At 41.6% G+C, this 23,324-nt stretch overlaps 1 protein-coding gene across 1 annotated transcript in view; it reads left to right on the plus strand.

The window, feature by feature from the left end:
- Positions 1-348: 348 nt before the first annotated feature.
- Positions 349-23,324, plus strand: part of tfeb (transcription factor EB) — a 90,818-nt gene continuing 67,842 nt past the window's right edge. The window contains exon 1 of the mRNA XM_084061991.1: positions 349-637. The gene's annotated coding sequence lies outside the window, so the exon portion shown is untranslated. The remainder of the gene's footprint in view (positions 638-23,324) is intronic.

The following is a 23,324-nucleotide window of genomic DNA, read 5'->3' on the forward strand; positions in this document are numbered from 1 at the left end:
GCGCTATAACAGGCCAATCTGAAAAATGTGGGGCAGAGGTTCTGCTCTGGCATCCAGGGAGAGCGTGTGCACAGTTTCGCTGCGATTGGTCCTACGGTGCCGGAGATTATAGCTGTTCACACTTCACACAGACACAGGACACACACACGGACGGACAGACACGGTGCAAAAACATCGTCTCCGCCACGCCTTTCGGCCTGGCGGAGAAAAGAAACCAAAAAAGAACTACACTTCCCGTGCAAAACTGTAGTCCCGTCCTGTCATTGGTGGTGGCCCGGCTTGTCACTGAGCACACAGTCAGACAGGTGACCGGCGGGCGGGCAGACAGACAGACGGACAGACAGGCATACAGACAGACAGACGCTCCCAACAGGGACTCGGAGCTGCTTGTGACAACAAGTCGACGGTCAGAGAGGGAAACACCGGACCCCCGTCCAGTCCACTGCCCGGCGGACCCCCGGACAGCGGACCACTAAGCGGTGCGTCACAGCTCGCAACAACAAGGACACTTTGAAGGCTTTGATCACACAGTGTGTTCCTAAAGAAGACACTTTGTATCCGTTAAGAAGACACTTTGTATCCGTTCCTCCAACATCAGTGCGTTTTACAGATCTGTTCTGCCTGACCTTCAGAGAGGGTGAGTGACATTATATCACTATACTAACTAACTAACTAACTAACTCACTGCTGGGGAAAGTAACTGAGTACATGTACTCATGTACTCGAGTACAGTACTTAAGTACAAGTACTCAAGTACTTGTTATTCAAGTACTGTACCTTTAAGTACAATTACTCAAGTACTCATTATTCAAGTACTGTACTTTTGAGTGCAATTTTGAGGTATTCTTACTTTACTGGAGTATTTCCAGTTTTCAGTACTTTTACTTCTACTCCACTACATCTCAGAGGCAAATATGATACTTTTACTATAATTTATGAAAACTTTAGTTACTAGTTACTTTTTAGATTAAGATTTTTAACCACTTAAAGTCTGTATTTATATGTTTGGCCTTTATAACATTGTGATACAGGACCTTCTGCATAATGAGTACTTATACTTTTGGTCCTGTACTTTTACTCAAAAGGACTTTTACTTCTATCAGTATTTCTACATTGCACTATTGATACTTTTACTTATAAGTACAGCATTTGGGTACTTTTTCCATCACTATCACTGAGCTCCACAACCAACTGAACAGCTTGTTGAGATCTACTGTCTGTGGTTTGAGATCTACTGTCTGTGGTTGAGATCTACTGTCTGTGGTTGAGATCTACTGTCTGTGGTTGTGATCTACTGTCTGTGGTTGAGAGATCTACTGTCTGTGGTTGAGATCTACTGTCTGTGGTTGAGAGATCTACTGTCTGTGGTTGAGATCTACTGTCTGTGGTTGAGAGATCTACTGTCTGTGGTTGAGATCTACTGTCTGGTAGTGAGATCTACTGTCTGTGGTTGAGATCTACTGTCTGTGGTTGAGATCTACTGTCTGTGGTTGTGATCTACTGTCTGTGGTTGTGATCTACTGTCTGTGGTTGAGAGATCTACTGTCTGTGGTTGAGATCTACTGTCTGTGGTTGAGAGATCTACTGTCTGTGGTTGAGATCTACTGTCTGTGGTTGAGATCCTATTCCTCCCAAAAAGTCTCATTTAGTCTCAGATTGTGAGTCTACATCCTCAGTCCTTAAATAAACACTGAGGGTTTTACAGTGTGGTTTAATGGACCCAGAAGAAACGCACACATAAATAATCTCCAAACGAAGGCTTTGATCTCCTAAAGTTCACTTCAAAGCAGTGAGTAGATTATATATTATATCACTGGCTCTCAAACACTAACGGGTCCCGGACACATTGTTGAGGGTCGTGAGTAAATATATATTTTTTTCTTTCCTTTTTGTATTCATAAATTAAAAACAAATAAAAAAATCTTCAAAATAATTTCATAAATAAATACATAAAATAAGAAATAATAAAACATAAAAAAACACTGGATTATATCACTATAACTCACTGTAAATGAGATTATATCACTACTAATGCACTGTCAACGAGATTATATCACTGCTAACTCACTGTAAATGGGATTATAACACTACTAACTCACTGTAAATGAGATTATATCACTACTAACTCACTGTAAATGAGATTATATCACTACTAACTCACTGCTGTGAGATTATATCACTACTAACTCACTGTAAATGAGATTATATCACTACTAACTCACTGTAAATGAGATTATATCACTACTAACTCACTGTAAATGGGATTATATCACTACTAACTCACTGTAAATGAGATTATATCACTACTAACTCACTGTAAATGAACCAAAACAAATTTTTGGTTCCATTTATGCACTACTCAGAGTTTAATAAACACTGAGGAAAAAAAAAAACACAATAATGCATGATCTCAATTTGACCCTGGAGAAAGAAAGGTGTTATAGAGCAGATGATGGAATCTCTTCGTTATGTTGATGTTGTTGTTGTCATAATTCATAAGAAGTGAGTGGTAGGTTCTCAGTAGGCAGAGTGTCAGAGGGACAGACAGGGTTTCAGAGGGACAGACAGTCCCCAGACACTATGCTGCTGCTATCTATAAACCTCTCTGCCTTATGTAACCACTACTTTGCTGGAAAGAATGAATGGATATTAGTATTAACACTGATCACACAGCCAGCAGAATGTCCTCCTGACCGGGTAACAGGAACAGGTAGACCCCCAGGGGTGTGGGGGGAGGGGGGGGGGGTGGGATTGGGATCCCCAGCAAAAGTAGTTGATATATAGCATCACAATAATTTTTTAACCACTTTATCCATTTATACGTTGGCTCTCCACAAAATTGCAGATCTACAAGCTCACGGCTCGTCACTTCATGCCGCGCTGCATGCTTGTAAATCTGTGATTTTTGTTATTTATTTTTGAAAAATATCGAAAGTGTTTGGAAAGTTTTTAGTTTGAAATGACCAAACTTGCCCATCGGTGATGTCACTGGTGTGTAGGCAGGTTTCCTCCTCTGAGACACACAGTGAGTATGACAGAGATGGTTCCTATCTTTTCATGAGCATTAGTGAGGACCAATTATATGAAGATACTTAGGTTGAAAATGGGTGAAGTGGTCCTTTAATGGCATACTGTAGTATGTAACTTTGCCCTGTGTTTACATAACAAAACAATACATATATATTTTTTACCAATCATTTCTCTCTATACCAGCAGTCATCAGCCACTACAGTAGTGTGGTGGTGTTTACCTGCAGACACACAATACACTACAGTGTTTACCTATAGAAACACATTGTTGTGTTTAGTGTGTTTTCACTGTTTGTTTTGGTAGACGGGATGTTTTTGGGGCGTCTACCAAAGCAAACATTGAAAACAACAACATACAAAGAGAGGACAATGTGTTTCATTAGGTAAACACCACCACACTACTGTAGTGCCTGATGACTGCTGCTTTATAGGGAAATGATTGGTGTTATTGTTTCCTTATGTTTTCTTATGTAAACACAGGGAAAAGCTACATACCCTATGCCTTTAAGGCCTGTGGTATAAAAACGGGGCTAATTTTAATCCCAGCGTGGCGCGACGTGGTGTGTGACTTTAGAACATCCGTACCAGCTCATGTCACACTAACACTCTCTGTGACCTTTTGACCTCTGCCTGTGGCTCCTGACCTTCCAGGCTGACGAGGGATCATCTGTGAACACATGTATGTACACTTCAATGTACACTTCAATGCATTGGTTCTCAAAGTGGGGTCCGAGGACCCCCAGGGGTATTTGAGGGAGTTCCAGGGGGTCCCCAGCTAAATGATAGATTAGGCACCAAATGGACCCTTATGGGTCTGTAACTCTGAGAGTGTACAAATGGAACCAAATGGACCCTAACGAAATTACGAAATTAAAATGGTTGAGAATCACTGCTAGAGAGCCGTAAAAATCTTCTCTTATGGGGGTCCCTGGCTTATCTTTTCAAATGGGGGTCCGTGGGGTAATAAGTGTCAATTTGGGGGTCCTTGACATGAAAAAGTTTGAGAACCACTGCTTCAATGTACACTTCAATGTACACATAGGAACGCATTATTATTATTATTATTATTATTATTATTATTATTATTATTATCCATGTACACTTCAATAGACAGAGGAACACCAAGCGTCAGATAATAACAGAGTTTTCAAGCTTCAGTGTCGAGAGGAAATCCTCTGCTATTTACTGGAATCATCTACTTTCATTCTTTGTTCAACTTTACAGTAAATCGTTGTTACCGGGCAGAAACCTTGCATCTCCATATTTCAGCTTCTTAGGTTTAGTTTTTTGTAAACAAATGCCTACAGGTTTACTCAAAACAAAAGCAGCAGAAAATAGCAGATCTACAAGCTCACAACAGCTTGTAGATCTGCTATTTTTTTGCTATTTGTGCAAATCTTTGAATACTGTATATATTTTAAAGTGAACATTTTGAACTCAAATCTTTGCTTCTGGAGGAGGTGGTCCCTGGCACAAAACATTTTCAGATGGGAGGAGGGGGGGTCTGCGGCCAAGATAATATCACTTTGCTTTGGGGTTTCTTGACATGAAAAAGTTTGAAAAGCAGTGCTATATAGACATGCCAGATGACCCCCCCGCCCCCCCACCCCCCCATTGCAACATAAAGACAATGCACAAAGTCAGTATCCATTAATAGAAGATTTCAGCTTGGTGATGCAGCTATCTACCATCTCTATAAAGCTGTGATCCGTAAGTCTTATGTCCCACTCAGGATTAGAAAGCAGGTCTCCTGTGTGAGAGACCACCAGACAGTCCATGCTTTTATCATATTGTTTTATTTAATATTGTATTAACATACTCTACCATACAGAGTGCTTAAAATAACCTTTTTTTAGTCATTAAAAATAAATTGCAGGTTGCGGCTTTAAACTGCATGGGATCATGTGCATAGTACACACACACACACACACACACACACACACACACACACACACACACACACACACACACACACACACACACACACACACACACACACACACACACACACACACACACACACACACACACACACACACACACACACACACACAGAGAACAACAGCTTAAAAAAAGAAAACTCTGAACAGGAATGTTTTGAGGCACAACAGCAAAAACTAGAAAATGTGCTCCTCGGAGCGCCAGGCCAGGTGGTAAAACTGTTCCTGGTTAATTCTGTCTTACCTATTTATATTACATATTGCACCATGCATACCTATTTATATTACACCATGTTAGGTGTTCACTAATCTGAGTTCCCAGAAGTTTTCGCCAGCTCTGGCGAGGAACTTCTGGGCCAGAGCCCTGGTATTTGGGGGCGGGATGTAACTTACGCTCAGAATCTGAGCGGACACGCCTCTTACCAGTCTGGAGCTGTGCAACTCGTCTAAAAAGTCCGACGAGAGGCAAACAGCAGTACACAACAATGGCGGCCGCAATTTCTCAAGGGGAAATTGCTTCCCGTCGATCTTATTTAGATGCAACACGCACTGCATGTGGATCCCGCCCCCTTTTCTTCATTGGCTGTTGATTTGAATCAGAACTCAGTGGCCGTGCCCCTGTTGTCCAGGATCCAAGCCTTTGGCCTGGTGGAGACAACAAAACAGCCTTTTAGGACAGTGATCCACTGTGCCATAGTGGATCACTGTCCTAATCTGTATCCATAGTGGATCACTGTCTAATAATCTGTATCCATAGTGGATCACTGTCTAATAATCTGTATCCATAGTGGATCACTGTCCTAATCTGTATCCATAGTGGATCACTGTCTAATAATCTGTATCCATAGTGGATCACTGTCCTAATCTGTATCCATAGTGGATCACTGTCCTAATCTGTATCCATAGTGGATCACTGTCTAATCTGTATCCATAGTGGATCACTGTCCTAATCTGTATCCATAGTGGATCACTGTTCTAATCTGTATCCATAGTGGATCACTGTTCTAATCTGTATCCATAGTGGATCACTGTTCTAATCTGTATCCATAGTGGATCACTGTTCTAATCTGTAGCCATAGTGGATCACTGTTCTAATCTGTATCCATAGTGGATCACTGTCCTAATCTGTATCCATAGTGGATCACTGTTCTAATCTGTAGCCATAGTGGATCACTGTTCTAATCTGTATCCATAGTGGATCACTGTTCTAATCTGTATCCATAGTGGATCACTGTTCTAATCTGTATCCATAGTGGATCACTGTCCTAATCTGTATCCATAGTGGATCACTGTTCTAATCTGTATCCATAGTGGATCACTGTCCTAATCTGTATCCATAGTGGATCACTGTCCTAATCTGTATCCATAGTGGATCACTGTTCTAATCTGTATCCATAGTGGATCACTGTTCTAATCTGTATCCATAGTGGATCACTGTTCTAATCTGTATCCATAGCAAAGTGAAAGTCCTGAGTTTGAAAAAACAAAATCCTCCAAAAATGTACTTAAGTAGAGTACTCAAGTAATTATACTTAGGTCCAACCCTGCTCACTTAACCATTTAAGACCTGGAACTGTGTCATTTTTAGATTTGAGCTAAAAAGCATTATTTTACACTTTGGGCTATTCAAAAATAGCAGATCTACAAGCTCATAGCGCGGCACCGAGTGCCGCGCTACGAGCTTGTAGATCTGCTATTTTTGAAAAATCGTGAAAATGTTCGCAAATCTTTGAATATATATATTTTTAAAGCGAACATTTTTAACTCCAATCTTTGCTTATGGGGGGTCCCTGGAACAGAATATTTTCATGGGGGTCCTCGGCCAAATACATATAATTTTGGGGGTCCTTGACATGAAAAAGATTGAGCACCACTGATATAGAAACATACGTTTTTCAGAAAACTGTTGAGATTTAGGAGACATGTAGAATCGGCTTCAGGTCTCAATGGGTTAATGCTGAACTTTACTAGAGCAGGTTGTACCTGTCCAACAACTTTATCTCCTTCATGACGTGTGTGCAGTAATACCTGTAGTATGTTTTATTATTCTAGGTTGAGATAAGTAGTATGCATGTATTATTATTACGTTTTGGTTTGAGTCTCACACACACACACACAGACTGAGGGAACCCTAACCCTAAAGAAGTGGATTTAACTCTTTAAGTCTTATAACTCTTTGTATCTGAACAGTTGACGGCTGCTACTGATAAAAACACTCACAGCTCTGTTGTCGGAAGTTCCCTCTAGCACTGCTAATACAGGACACACACACACACAGCCGCACACACCCCCACACACAGGAATGTACACACACACACACACACACACACACACACACACACACACACACACACACACACACACACACACACACACACACACACACACACACACACACACACACACACACACACACACACACACAGGTGCACCTGGAGGTCAGAGGGCTCCCGCATTCTCTCTCTCTCTCTCTCTCTCTCTCTCTTTCTCTCTCTCTTTCTCTCTCTCTTTCTCTCTCTCTCTCTCTCTCTCTCTCTCTCTCTCTCTCTCTCTCTCTCTCTCTCTCTCTCTCTCTCTCTCTCTCTCTCTGTGTGAATTCATACTTTTCCATTGTTTTATTTGGTAGAGAAAGAGAAGCCTTTTTGTTGTACAAACAAACCAGTTAAGATTAGACATCAGCATAATTATATAATTCTTCAATGCTACAGTTGTGCAATAGTTATTTTCTTGTGCATCAGTATATCGTCTCTGTCGTGTGTTGAGCTTGTAGATCTGCTACTTTTGATGCTTTTGTGTGTAGTATGATCAAGTAGGGCTGTTAATTTACCGAAAGAAATTGATATGGAGATATGAGGTTTCTGCCCGACAACAACAATATTAATTTTAGACATTTTACTTGACGATTAATTGTCACACAAATAATTGCGATAACAAATGATTTAATTGGTCGTCTCAGTGGTCGTTCAAAAGGAACGTCCACTGCTTGGCTAGTTTGGACCTCAGACCCTCCCCCCCCTTTCTGTAAATGGTCAACCTTCTCTTTTTGAATAACAACAGCTCTCCTCCAAGCCAGCCTTCTCCCTCTCCCTGTGACTGTCCCCCCCCCTCCCTGTTCTGGTAAATACACTATATATCAGGGGTCTTCAACGTTTTCAGGTCAAGGACCCCCTAGCTGAGAGAGAGATGAAGCAGGGACCCCCTACTCTATATTGTATAAAATTGTGTTTTGGATTCAACTTTTTTTGTTTACGTTTACTGCTCTTTTCCCCCTCTGCACCTATAACTCTTTGCCAAAAATAGCAGATCTACAAGCTCGCAACGCCTCGCAGCGCGAGGCGTTGAGAGCTTGTAGATCTGCTATTTTTTGGCTATAGTTCTCCTCAGAAAAGGGATGCTAGGGTTCAAGTGGTTAAGGTAAAAAAAAAAAAAAATCAGATCACATAAAGATTTGGCGGACCCCCTGTAGTAACTCTGAGGACCCCCTAGGGGTCCCGGACCCCCTGTTGAAGACCCCGGCTATATATTATTAGACCCTCCAGAAAAACGTGGGCAAATATCCTTGCAATGGAATATGCTGGGTGGGGTTATATGTTGTTTTATATGCAGTGAAATTGTGGGAAGTTGTGAAATATGCAAAAAGTTGCGAAATATGCGGAAATATGCAAAATATGTGAAACATGCGAAAAGTAGGAAAAAAATGCTACGACGCCTCGCGCTGCGACGCGTTGTGAGCTTGTAGATCTGCTATTTTCAGCAAAGTGGTTTGGTGTAGAGGGGGAAAAAGAGCAGACCAAGTACAGAGCCAAAGGTCAAGTTTACTAAGTATTGAATACACATTAACATGAATCCAACATACACACCGATGACAGTGTTGTCAAACAAGCTCTATGAAATCTATGAAAAAGTTTAATCTGCAACACAATTTCAACAATATGTAGTGGGGGTCCCTGCTTCATCTCTCTGTCAGCTAAGTGGTCCCTGCTTCATCTCTGTGTCAGCTAAGGGGTCCCTGCTTCATCTCTCTGTCAGCTAAGTGGTCCCTGCTTCATCTCTGTGTCAGCTAAGGGGTCCCTGCTTCATTTCTCTGTCAGCGTAAGGGGTCCCTGCTTCATTTCTCTGTCAGCTAAGGGGTCCCTGCTTCATCTCTCTGTCAGCTAAAGGGTCCCTGCTTCATCTCTCTGTCAGCTAAGGGGTCCCTGCTTCATCTCTCTGTCAGCGTAAGGGGTCCCTGCTTCATTTCTCTGTCAGCTAAGGGGTCCCTGCTTCATCTCTCTGTCAGCGTAAGGGGTCCCTGCTTCATTTTTCTGTCAGCTAAGGGGTCCCTGCTTCATCTCTCTGTCAGCTAAGGGGTCCCTGCTTCATCTCTCTGTCAGCGTAAGGGGTCCCTGCTTCATTTCTCTGTCAGCTAAGGGGTCCCTGCTTCATCTCTCTGTCAGCGTAAGGGGTCCCTGCTTCATTTCTCTGTCAGCTAAGGGGTCCCTGCTTCATCTCTCTGTCAGCTAAAGGGTCCCTGCTTCATTTCTCTGTCAGCGTAAGGGGTCCCTGCTTCATTTCTCTGTCAGCTAAGGGGTCCCTGCTTCATCTCTCTGTCAGCTAAAGGGTCCCTGCTTCATCTCTCTGTCAGCGTAAGGGGTCCCTGCTTCATCTCTCTGTCAGCGTAAGGGGTCCCTGCTTCATTTCTCTGTCAGCTAAGGGGTCCCTGCTTCATCTCTCTGTCAGCTAAGGGGTCCCTGCTTCATCTCTCTGTCAGCGTAAGGGGTCCCTGCTTCATTTCTCTGTCAGCTAAGGGGTCCCTGCTTCATCTCTCTGTCAGCGTAAGGGGTCCCTGCTTCATTTCTCTGTCAGCTAAGGGGTCCCTGCTTCATCTCTCTGTCAGCTAAAGGGTCCCTGCTTCATTTCTCTGTCAGCTAAGGGGTCCTTGGCCTGAACAACCTTGAAGACCCCCCCCCCCCCTGCTCTATACTGTACAGTACATTGTATGTTGGTGACCCTGAACAGGTCATGATGGGTTCATAGTTCATTGTTTTCTTTGCACTCGACCTATGTGACCTTTTGACCCGTGTCATTTGTTGACAAGGTTTTCATGCTCATTTAGGACTCTGACTGTATGTCTCTGTAGAGAAGATCGAGCCTCTTACACAAGTCTACTTAATTAAGTCTTAATTGAAGATTGTAACAGTGTGTGAGTTAGCGGAGCTCGCAGTGTTGTAGTGCAAGGGTTCCCAAACTTCTCAGGCTGTGACCCCCCAAAATAATCATATTTGAACTGGGGACCCCCACCCTGACAAGCACTTGGAATTGCAGGCATTACATTTAGTTTGACTCGGTTCCACAGATAAATATTGTGAAAATAGCCGATCTACAAGCTCACAACGCCTCGCACTGTCTGTGAGATGTTGTGAGCTTGTAGATCGGCTATTGTAACAATATTTTCCTCTTTCTTACGTAATATTTGACAATTTGGTAATAAAAAGGTCTTAAAAGTAATTAAATTGTCACTTTATAAATGTCAGATACCCTCTATACACTTCTGTGTATGTTGGTTTGTTTACTGTTGAGTGAGAAAACAATGTTGTTGTGCAGTGGGGTCGTAGTTAGAGCATGGGTTTCCAAACCTTTCCGCTAAAGAAAGACCCAAAAGGTACATTTGATGTCTCCCCGCCGGTGACCCAAACAGAACCCTTTCAGAATAACTGATAGTACTCATTGCTGTATAGAGTGTTTGTTCAGTAACAGTAGTCTCCAATGTCTCTCCACTGCAGGTCTTTATTAAACAGAAAATGCATTTTCAGGACAGGATACCAATTGTATCCAATCAGGAGAGAGAACTCACACAGGACACAGGATAAACGTGAATGTTGTAAATGATGACACGAAGAACTATAACATTTAAGGTAAATGGCTACTCTCTCCTGATTGGCTGAAGATTGGCCACCTACCTGAAAATGAATTTTCTGTTTATTAAAGAACTAGAGAGACACCTGTTACTGAACATAACACTCTATAGCAATGATTACTATCAGAATATAGTGCCTCTTAACAAAAACACTTTTTGCTTCGACCAAAAACATATCACTTACGCTACCTTTTTAAGCACTTTTTCAAAATTGAAAATCTTTTGACATATCTATCACTTTTGGTCCCGACCTGATAGTTCTTAACTGAACCACTGATGGTAGAGGATAGAGTACTGAGTAGAGTGAAGTCAGCGGGGTAAGCGAGTTCACTGGGGGGTCGCAGGTCACAGGTCAGAGGTGACGTGCAGCACTATGTGACACACTGGTCACACTGTGTGTTCCACTGGGCAGCAGAACCTCTGACCAGCTGCTTTACTGTTTACTGGACACAGAGTCAGGTTACACACCAACCAGCCCCACTCTGATGTTGTTATGCTAGAGGAGATCTACTCTAGTCTGTAGAGAAACCTCTGTGTTTCAATCCATTAAAGACCGGGAACGCATCTGTGTAATTTTAGATTATAGCTATAACCATTATTTCATACTCATAGTATGAAACTGTATCTCCGATTGAAAACTTGTAAGGAAAACTTGCAAGGAATTGAACAGAGATAGAGAGCTTTAACCTTTTAACAAAATACTTTTTGTTTTAACCAAAAAATATCACTTACCCTACCTTTTTAAATGAAAAAAAATCTTTTCAGGATTCCAATTAAAAAACAATAAAACGATAAAACAATAAATCTGGATTCCAGTTCCAAAATAGCAAAAATAGCAGATCTACAAGCTCAAAATGCGTCGCGCTGCGACGCATTTTGAGCTTGTAGATCTGCTATTTTTGCAACTTTTGTGTGACATAGAATGGCCCGACAGTATATGCAATGTGGACCTCTAGAGTGAGTGTGCAAATATAGTGGCCCTCTCCATCATTAAAGTTGCATCACCCCTGTTCTAATATGTGAGGGGGCCGTGTTTTTTCCAAGTACTTTTTTCCATTTTTTTTTTTTTAATTAAAAAAAATGTTGTCCGATTTTGTAACCCTTTTTTCACCCGGTGCCAATTTGCTAAGTGATCCTGGGCGCTACACTCCCCCCACCAGCCTAGGGAGGCCAGGCTCATGCCTTTTTTCCATTTATTTTATTGAAGTCTTTGTGTTGTATTAAATGTTTCCATTTTCCAAAAATATAGAAAATATTATAATTTCTTTTTAAAGTTTTTGGAGAAACACAGCCCCCTCATGCATTACAAGGCCAATATATATTTGAGCTTGTAGATCTGCTACTTTTGATGCTATATATGGAGTATAAGAGGCTTATTTGGGGCTTTTTATGGCTCTATTGATAGTGAAGTGAAGTTAGACATGAAACGGGGGAGAGACACGCAGCAAAGGCCTCAGGACTCGAACTGTCAGGCTGCTACATTAGAGCCGGGACCGCTATGCCAGTGGTCTGGGCCGAGATAAGAGGTTTATGCCCGACGACAACAACGATATTAGTGGCGGACATCCTGGTATCCGTGTGTGTGTGTGTGTGTGTGTGTGTGCGTGTGCGCGCGCGTGTGGAAAAGTGGGTGTGGCTTATATACCTTCAGCCTCATTGGTCTCATGTCCTCTTCTAAGTGACGGTAATGGGGAGTAAACACACACACACACACACACACACACACACACACACACACACACACACACACACACACACACACACACACACACACACACACACACACACACACACACACACACACACACACAGGTTTTGTATTGCCATACTTGCCATGTGAGCTTATAGATCGGCTATGTTTCGGTGCACGACACTAGCAAGCAACTCGAGTATAAATCATGTTTAACTCTATAAATTCCAACCTCTAAATATACTAACCCTAAACCTAATTTAAATGTACTTAATTAATAATCCTAATCCTGAACCCAACCTGATTTTTTTTCTCTAAAATATATTTTTTTTTTCCATTTGTGGGGGTATTGGGTCCTCACAAGTATAGTTATACACACACACACACACACACACACACACGCACACGCACACGCACACGCACTGTAGTGTGAACAGGCAGCAGCAGTGTGTAAACAAAGCGATGGTCCATTGGCCATATGGTTCACATATCCTATGACCAGGAGCCATGGTTCCATGAGCCAAGCAGGGTGCTCTGAGCACCCAGCATGATGACTATGTAACGTCGTCACCCACTAAACACCCTGAGTGCGTTGGGAGGGGAGGGGGGAGAGGGGGGGGGGCTATCTCGAACCCGGCGCAAAGTGCAGGCGCACCCTGGCTTTGAACCCATTCTATCCGGGACACGGATACCATGTCATTTTAAGATTTCTTTGGCTATTTTTGAAAAATGTTGAAAATGTGTGCGAGTGGATAAAGCGAACATTTGTAACTCAAATCTTTGCTTCTGGGGGGGTCCCTGGAACAAAACGCTTTGAGATGGGGGTCCGCGGGCAAATACATAATGTAAAAATGTTTTTTAAATCCTAAGTCCTACAGTATGTTGCGATATCAGTGGTGCTCCAACTTTTCCATGTAAAGGCGCCGTGGACCCCCATTTCAAAATATCTGGTTCCAGGGACCCCCAGATTTGAGTTAAAAATGTACGCGACATATTCAAGTATTTGCAAAAATTGTCCACGATAAAACATTTTTTTTAGCAGATCTACAAGCTCATAGCCACGCTATGACCATTTCTATTAATTTTCTTTAACTCAAATCTTCTCTTCTGGGGGTCCCTGGCACAAATCATTTTCAGATGGCCGTCTGCGGCCAAATAAAATACATATAATCTTTTCTTGGCACTGAAAAAGTTTGAGAGCTATTGGTTTAGAAGGCATTTGTAAAATCGGGCTCAGGTCTTAGTGGGTGAAAAAAAGGTGTCAGTGGGTCATATTGTGTTTGTACTGGTCTGGACAGAGTAAGGTTGCCTTTTCCTCGAAAATCTAAACACGGGCAATAACAATGTGTCAGGTGACTTGGTGACTAATTGACACATGATCAAAAGTGGGTGTGACTTAAAAGGCATGTGCGGAATGTCTGACACCACTTCCTCATTGTGGGGTGGGGGGGGTGGGGGGGGGTCATATCCTCTTTTTGGCTGGATGGATGGATGGATGGATGCACTGATGCTCTGTTATGTTGGGGTCCACACAGCTGTTAGGTGTGGGGGGGGGGGGGGTGCATACAGCACTTCCTACGTCTGTTTTTCTATTTGGAAATGTTGTTTTTATAACTCCACCAGGGCCATGGTAGGGGGGAGATTATGTTTTTACCCCCGTGTGTTGGTCTGTGTGTGTTATGGCTGGTAACTTTCCTCAGAAATGATATTAGAATATTGGTCTTAAAATTGGCAGATATTTGACTATATTCAATTATTATTAACTAATATCTTCTTTTTTTACATGTTTATTTGACAGGGAAACAAACAAAAAACAACCAAGTGCTATCAAGTGCTTGGATCCAATAATACATTGTTTTTTGTATTGTTCCCGTCAAATAAACATGGAATTCGAATATTAATTTTCATATTTGAATATACATATTTCCCCCATATTCGAGGAACATTCGAAATTCGAATATTAATTTACCAGCCCTAGTTTGTATCTGTCTGTCTGTCTGTCTGTCTGTCTGTCTGTCTGTCTGTCTGTCTGTCTGTCCAAGGATGAGTTCATGATCCACCATCCCACTGATCCACCTGAACCGCTGATCATCTGTCTTATTGCCCAAATAGGGAGCCGTATATGAAATCTATATCTTATATATATATATCAACATGACGTCAGAGTTTCTCTGGCGGAGATTTGCCATCCGCTGAGCGCACCTTTCTTTTTCAGTATTGTCCTCTTGTCTTGTTTGTATGTATGAGTCACCTGACCTAATAGACGCTTGTACTCTCTTACCGTATGCAGATTCAGCAAACAAACAAAAAAACACGCGTCACCATTTAGTTGTTGTCCGCAGGCAGGGAGGGTGTGGAGGCTCGAGGGGAACAAGGGAACAGCGCTCCATCGCTCACTTAGGTTCTAGAAATCGGATCTGGGGTTTTAGTCAATTAATTCAGTTGCTAATTTGAAAAAGGAAATTAATTAATGTGTTTGTAATTGTCTGTGCTGGATCATCATTAATGACCCTGTGGTCTGTCTTGCAGATGGCAAAGCAATCATCCTCCTGTTGATGGAGGAGCAGAAACCTCCTATCTCCATATTCTAACTTTCTGGGCTTTTTCGAAAATGAATACCCTTTGAGCTTCTTTACTTTTGATGCTTTTGAATTTGACAGTTTTGGACATGGTTTTTCCACCCGACAGAGACTATAGAGTCTCAGTACTGTGTTTATCTGCATATCGTCTCTGTCGGGTGGAAAACCTTGTATGTCCACAACCATAACCAGGGGTGCACATAACTGGTGTGCAGGTGCGCATTCGCACCCAAAATAAATGCTGCGCGGCACATCAGACGACACGAGGCGCTTTTGCGAAATTGCGTACCAACAGCTGGGACAGGAATTTCCAAGCTTTTATTTTTTAGCAAAACTAAAAAATAAAAGCCTGGAGATCGAGGCTAGGAATTTACTTCCTGAAGCCACACTCACACATGCACGGTGATGCACGCCCATACACAATACACACCCATGGGGCGGAGGTGGAGGGGAAAAAATATTGGAACTTTTCAATCTACAAGGTCTCGTAGATCTGCTATTTCCACTGCTTTTTGTGCGACACTCTTGTATGACGAAGTAGGACTAGGGTTAATTCATGAGAAAGGAGATGAGATACAAGGTTTCTGCCCGACGACAGCAGCAATATTATGGCTTCTCTCTCTCTCTCTCTCTCTCTCTCTCTCTCTCTCTCTCTCTCTCTCTCTCTCTCTCCTTTTTTTTTCCAAAGATATTTTTTTGGCCCATCTTATTGATAGATCACAGTAGACTGACAGGAAATGGAGAGAGAGAGATGGGGGGGGGGGGGGGGGGTGACCAGGGTTGCCAGATCTGCTTATTATAATTTCCCCTCAAGATCTTATTTGAAAATAGCAGATCTACAAGCTCACAACGCGTCGCACAGAATCTGGCAACACTGTTGCCATACTGCGGCCCAGGCCGATTATTATGGCTTTCATTGCACTGTTTCTGAACATGGAGGCCAGTGTTGACCAATGAGGTGATGCCACTAGCCAATTAGCCAATGAGAATTGTCCTTGTCATGCCACTAGCCAATTAGCCAATGAGAATTGTCCTGGTGATAACACTAACCAATTAGCCAATGAGAATTGTCCTGGTGATGCCACTAGCCAATTAGCCAATGAGAATTGTCCTGGTGATGCCAAGTAAGGGCAATTCTCATTGGCTACTGGCTAGAGCCAATGAGAATTGCCCTTACTTGAGGGATCGAGTGGAACCCAATAAAGCTGTGTCACACTGTCAGCTGTCAGGTCATAAAACGGGAAGGAGGAAGGAGGAAGGCAGTCTTACGTTTTATTGCAGGAATGATAATGCGAGCTAACGATAATTAGCTCACAGCTACCATGTTGGTTTAGAATCTCCAGCAGCGTTGAAAACAAACTCCCTTTTAACCCATTAAGACCAGGAACGCACAAAATAGCAGATCTACAATGGGGCTAACCCATTAAGACCTGAGGTTCTGATTCTACAAAATGTCTTTTTTTAGAATGTCTAATAAAAACGTGTTACTATGTCAGTGGTTCCCAAACTATTTCATGTCAAGGACCCCCAAAATGTATATGCATTTGGCCAAGGACCCCCATCTCAAAATGTTTTGTTCCAGGAGCCCCCCAGAAGTAAAGATTTGCTTTACAAATGTTTGCTTGAAAAAAATAGATTTGCACACATTTTTACGATTTCTCAAAAATAGCAGATCTACAAGCTCATAGCCGCACTATGAGCTTGTAGATCTGCTATTTTTGAATAGCCAAAGTGTAAAATAATGCTTTTTTTACCTCAAATCAAAAAGACGCGACACAGATGCGTTCCTACGAGCTCATAGCACAGCACAAGGTGTCGCGCTGTGAGCTTGTAGATCTGCCATTCTTGAATAGCCAAAGAAATCTTAAAACGACACAGTGTGCGTTCCTGGTCTCAATGGATTATTGTTGTTATGGTTACGGGAAGATTTTTTTTTTTAAATCCCAGCCATCTCTTCTGAACAACCAATAGCAGGTGTGAAGCTGTCAAGAATTGAACTTGAACTCATTTGAACTTGAACTCCTGGCTTTGCTTTGAAGCGTGTTGATGTTGTTGCTCCTAAAAATAGCGTTACAACTTGAGGGGGGGGGGCTGTCACGACTTTACTGTTACGATAAATTGTCGCTCAAATTATTGCGATCGCCATCTGTTAGGCTCTTAGGGCTTCCTAAACAAAAGTTGCACAGGGAGGATTATGACTAATAATTACATATTTGATTGCTTTATTCACCTGTTTCCTATAGGCTGTGTGTTTTCCACCTCCTGTCGATTTCATTGGATATCATTGGTCATCTGACCAGTTTCATTGGATTTCATTGGATCAAATCGACAGGAAGTGGAAAACACACAGCCTAGGAAACAGGTGAATACTTAAAAAAAAAAAAACGGTGAAAATAGCCGATCTACGTTGTGAGCTTGTAGATCTACGTTGTGAGCTTGTAGATCGGCATTTTACACTATTTTTGAAAATGTTTGAAAATATATTAACATTTCCGACATGAAACGATTATGACGATTATGCAAAAACGAATCGATGATCTCAAATAAATGTGATCAGTTGATTATTATGTAATAATTGTGACAGGCCTACCCGACCCACATATCCGTCTGGTCCATATATATCGACCGTTATTTGACTTTTTTGACGACATCAATATCAATTATACAGGACTTACGTCCCGATTAATTTTTGTATCACTTTCGAAAACTTAAAGTGATTACGTATGTGATGCTTTTCGACCTTGTAGATTGGCTATTTTAGATGTTCTTTTGGAATAGGGCTTAAAGGGGAAATCCACCCATTTTCAATATTTAACTATGTCATTAATATAGCATAAAGGAGTTGTGTGGAAATAAGAAAAAAGTTCCCCCCTTTCTGTGTTGCCTTGAACTGGAGGATTGATTGTGGGTTTAACATTGCAAATTACAACATGATGAGTCATCACGTTGTAATTTGCAATGTTAAACTCACAATCAATCCTCCAGTTCAAGGCAAAAAGAAAAGGGGGGAACTTTTTTCTTATTTCCACACAACTCCTTTATGCTATATTAATGACATAGTTAAATATTGAAAATGGGTGGATTTCCCCTTTAAGAGGTTAACTAAAATAAAGAAAAGTTTGTATTGTTTATTTACTTGTGCATTGTATAATTAAAAGGCATAGTACGTAACTTTGCCCTGTGTTTACATAAGAAAATAATGATTTTAGATTTTCTTTTTACAAATAATTACCCTCTATAGCAGCAGTTATCAGCCACTGGAGCAGTGTGAAGGTGTTTACCTGTAGAAACACACTGGAGCAGTGTGAAGGTGTTTACCTGTAGAAACACACTGGAGCAGTGTGAAGGTGTTTACCTGTAGAAACACATTGTCCTCTCGCTGTATGTTGGTGTTGTCACTGTTTGTTTTGGTAGACCCAAACATCAGTGACGGCTCCAGGGGGGGCTAAGCCTTCACCAGGCCCCCCCTAAGCCACATATACTGCACAGTGTGAGGTTCTCTTCAGGGCAGTGCTTACAGTATAACATTCCCACCAATAAGGTCTGCTCAGCAAGTTAATTTGTTCACAGACAGATGTATGTACTTGATGACTTCATGCGATGGCAGAATGTGACTTCATGGACAGAAATAGTAACTAGTTACTAAGTACATTTACTTGAGTACTGTACTTATAAGATACAATTTGGAGGATTTTTTTTCCTATATTTACAATTTTCAATAGTTTTTACTTCCACTCCACTCGTCATACGATGGAGCATAAACTAGGCTTCATTATTCTACCTACCTAATACCTATATGTCTCTGTCCCTTGAGATAATATGACATGATTATGTTTGTCATTTTGACCTTAACCTCAGTTTTTACCTTGGGCCGTTGACCTTTTTCCACCAAAGAGTAAGTCATGTCTTTAGAGGCTCAGGCCCTTCACAACGACTGGCATGACATCTCAGACATCCGTTGTTGTTGAGTTCTTTTGTTTGCAGTCGCACGCACACACACACACACACGCACGCACGCACGCACGCACGCACCCACACGCACAGAAAAAGTTTTTAAAAAAAGTAACCAAGTACATGTAAGTACTGTACTTAAGTACAATTTTGAGCAATTTTTTTTTACTTTAGTGGAGTATTTCCAATTTTCAATACTTTTACTTCTACTTCTCTATCTCTGAGGAAAATATTATACTTTCACTCCAATACAATTATTTAAAAAACGTTAGTTACTACTTACTTTGTTGATTTTGATTATTATTACTAAACATACATTAACCACTTAAGCTCTATGTATATTTTGGCTATTTGAAAATAGTCGATCTATAAGCTCACAACGCGTCGCCTCTCGACGCGTTGTGAGCTTGTAGATCTGGTATTTTCAAACATTTTTTTTGAAAACTTGAAATGGGACATTCTGCGTACTGAGTACTTTTGGTACTTTAAGTCTATTTTGATGCCAATCTTTTGTACTTTTACTCAAGTACATTTTTATTACCTGCCTTTTACTTGTAACAGAGTATTTCGACATTGCGGTATTGATACTCTTACTTAAGTAAAACATGTGAATACTTTTTCCACCGCTGACACCACCCACGCACACACAAGCATTTACTGTAAACCTACCACACTTATGGTAAAGGATCAAGTGATTGATTGGTACGTGACAATGACTTGCAGGACTGTAACTTCCCCATTCCGGTATTCGTCTGTCCGTCCGTCTCTCCGAGGTCATGCTGTCCGAGGTCATGCTGTCCGAGGTCATGCTTAAGTTTCATTTGTGGTTTTGTGGAGCTTTCCCAAATTCGCTGGCTGTCATTTTTAACCATCTGTTGTACACTCTGAGTTAACCCATTCAGACCTGAGGCCAATTCTACAAACGCCTTCTAAATCCTGACCTAAGTTTTCTGAAAAACTGACATTTTTATTCAAATAAATTACTAATAAAATAAAAAATAATGTTGCTATATACTCTATACAGCAACAACTACACCAAACTGAGTTCCTGGATTGAAAGCTATAGTTACGTATTGGTGTTCGAGGTCTAAATGGTTTAAATAAGCACTGAGGACTTTACAGTGTAGATTGGTACTGGTATAGCTTAGTTCAGTTTGATATACATTAGGTCACAGCCCCTCCATTTGAGAACATTCTTTAGTACACGGTGTTAATTTAACTGTACAAATGGAACCAAATGAACCTGTGAGGACAGAGGGTCCATTTTGGTTCCATTTGTACACTCTCAGAGTCACAGATCCGTAAGGGTCCATCTCACCCTGTCTCAGTAGAGTGATTATCTTAGCAGCGTTTTTAGGGCATGTTTACACTGCAATGATATTGTTCTTTCGTCTTTTCTGTCTCCGCCAGGCCGTAAGGCATGGCGAGAGAGTATGTTTTGAGTTGGTGAGTTAGTCATGTGCCTTTTTATAGCGCCACCGGGAGGTCGACTTATATAAAACTTTTTTTTTAGCCCATTGAGACCTGAGGCGATTCTACATGTCTCCTAAATCTCAACAGTTTTCTGAAAAACGTATGTTTCTATATCAGTGGTGCTCAATCTTTTTCATGTCAAGAACCCCCAAAATGATATGTATTTGGCCGCAGACCCCCATCAAAATATCTTGTTCCAGGGACCCCCCAGAAGCAAAGATTTGAGTTAAAAATGTTCGCTTTAAAAATATATATATTCAAAGCTTTGCACACATTTTCACGATTTTTCAAAAATAGCAGATCTACAAGCTCATAGCGCGGCACCGAGTGCCGCGCTATGAGCTTGTAGATCTGCTATTTTTGAATAGCCCAAAGTGTAACATAATGCTTTTTAGCTCAAATCTAAAAATTACACAGTTCCAGGTCTTAATGGGTTAATATTACTCCTTCAGATTTTATCCAAACATCACGCAAATCGGTGCTCATGATCTCTATAGTCATGTGATCAAGACGGATCCATCCGATCCGCCTGATTTTTCATATTCCATCCTGATTGGCAAATTCCGAACATTGCTGGCCCACACTAACCTACCTGACCTGGCGGAGACCTGTGCACTTTTTCTAGTTTTTCTTCTTTTTTTTTTTACGAGGTTGTGTTTGTGACAAAAATATTTGCTTGTAGGCATGACAGTCTGTATGTCTGTATGTCTGTATTGTGTTGTTTAACCCATTTAGACCTGAGGCCGATTCTAAAAAAGCCTTCTAAAACCTAACCTAAGATTTCTGAAAATGTTCAAATTCTTACTAAAAAAAATGATACAACATGATGTTGCTATATGTATGGCAACAACTAATGAGACACAGAGGTGGCTCCCGGATTCAAAGGTATAACAACGTATAGGTGGCAGCAGGTCTAAAGGGGTTAACCCTTTAAATCCGGGAACGCTTCTGGGGGTCCCTGGAACAAACCATTTTGAGATGGGGGTCGGCGACCAAATACATATAATATTGACATAAGAATTACAGCAAGAACACACACACACACACACACACACACACACACACACACACACACACACACACACACACACACACACACACACACACACACACACACACACACTTTCTTACATTGACGATCTCCCTGTTTGAACGACTGACCTCATGTTTACATGTCTCTCTCTCAGAGAGAGAGAGGAGGAGAAGGGTTGCCATGTCTGTCATTCCTGTCAGTGAGTTAGCTCCCTACTTGTCCCCTCTGGCAGAGTGGAAGGCCAAACAGATAAGAGCTGGAATTTATGTTGCAAAGAGTCCAACAGATTGTGATGTACTGCAGTCAGTGGCTCTCTGACTGGGTCCAGGGGGTGCTCAGCAAAATGTGTTAATACAGTTAATACAGCTTTTCAGGCCAAGGACCCCCTAGCTGAGAGAGAGATGAAGTAGGGACCCCCTTGTATAAAATAGTTTTTCAGATTAAACTCTTTTTGTTTACTTGGTCTGCTCTTTTTCCCCCTCTACATCTATACCTCTTTGCCAAAAATAGCAGATCTACAAGCTCACAACGTGGGCTTGTAGATCTGCTATTTTTGGCTAAAGTTCTCATCAGAAAAGGGATGTTAGGGTGCAAGTGGTTAAGGTAAAAAAGAGAGAGAGAGAGAGAGAGAGAGAGAGAGAGAGAGAGAGAGAGAGAGAGAGAGAGAGAGAGAGAGAGAGAGAGAGAGAGAGAGAGAGAGAGAGAGAGAGAGAGAGAGAGAGAGAGAGAGAGAGAGAGAGAGAGAGAGAATTTTAGTTAGTGTCTATCTCCCAGCTCATCTCCCAAATGCCTGCCATTCCAACTCTTACCCATGCAAAAAGAAATGTTGTATGGCTGGTTAGAGCCATACAGCATATCTCTGTGTGTGTGTGTGAGTGTCTCTCTCTCTCTCTCACACACTCAGTCCCACCTACAAGTTCACTAAATGCTGCCGGCGTCCCGTGCCAAAAATAGCAGAATATCTACAAGGTCAAATAAAGCGCATGATGCATGCTGCGACGCATTGTGTGAGCTTGTAGATCGGCTGGTATATTAGGCCACGGGACACGGACCACCGCGGTGTGACTAAGTATATAAAACAGGCTTTTAACACGACCAGCCGTGCAGCTCAGATATCTATAGACATGATGCAATGTTACTGTACAGTAGAACGCACCCTAATGTGTTTCTATTTCCGCTCGCCTTGACAACGGCTGCTGGAGGTAAATATACTGTGTGTATATATTTATATATACTGTAACCTATATTGTATGCCACTGTCATATCGTTTTTGTCGGGCAGAAACCTCTTATCTCCATATTTTTGGGCGGTGCAACCGCCCCTATATGTGAGGTTTGGACATCGATCCAAATTGCACCCCCCCAACCCTGCGCTGTGATTGGCCACCAGTGTACCCCCCTAACCCTGCACCGTGATTGGCCACCATGACTCTATTCAGGACTGTGATTGGCTAGAAACACATGACACATGTGCATAGCCCTATAAATACGCGCGCACTTAAAAAAACACTTTTATGTTTTTTTTAAAGTCGTTTTTTTTAAGTTTTTAAGTTTTTTTTTGAGTATTGTTATATTTTACTTGTAACAGAGTATTGTTATATTGCAGTTTTGGTACTTTTACTTTAGTAAAGAATTTGAGTACTTTTTCCACCACATATGAGCTTTCCACCCTGACAGAGACAATATTTATTGCTGAAGCATTTGGTGTTGAGACGCTCCATGAGTCATGACAGA

This window comes from Gymnoscopelus microlampas (genome assembly GCF_963454915.1).
Source record: "Gymnoscopelus microlampas genome assembly, chromosome: 7".
NCBI lineage: Eukaryota > Metazoa > Chordata > Actinopteri > Myctophiformes > Myctophidae > Gymnoscopelus > Gymnoscopelus microlampas.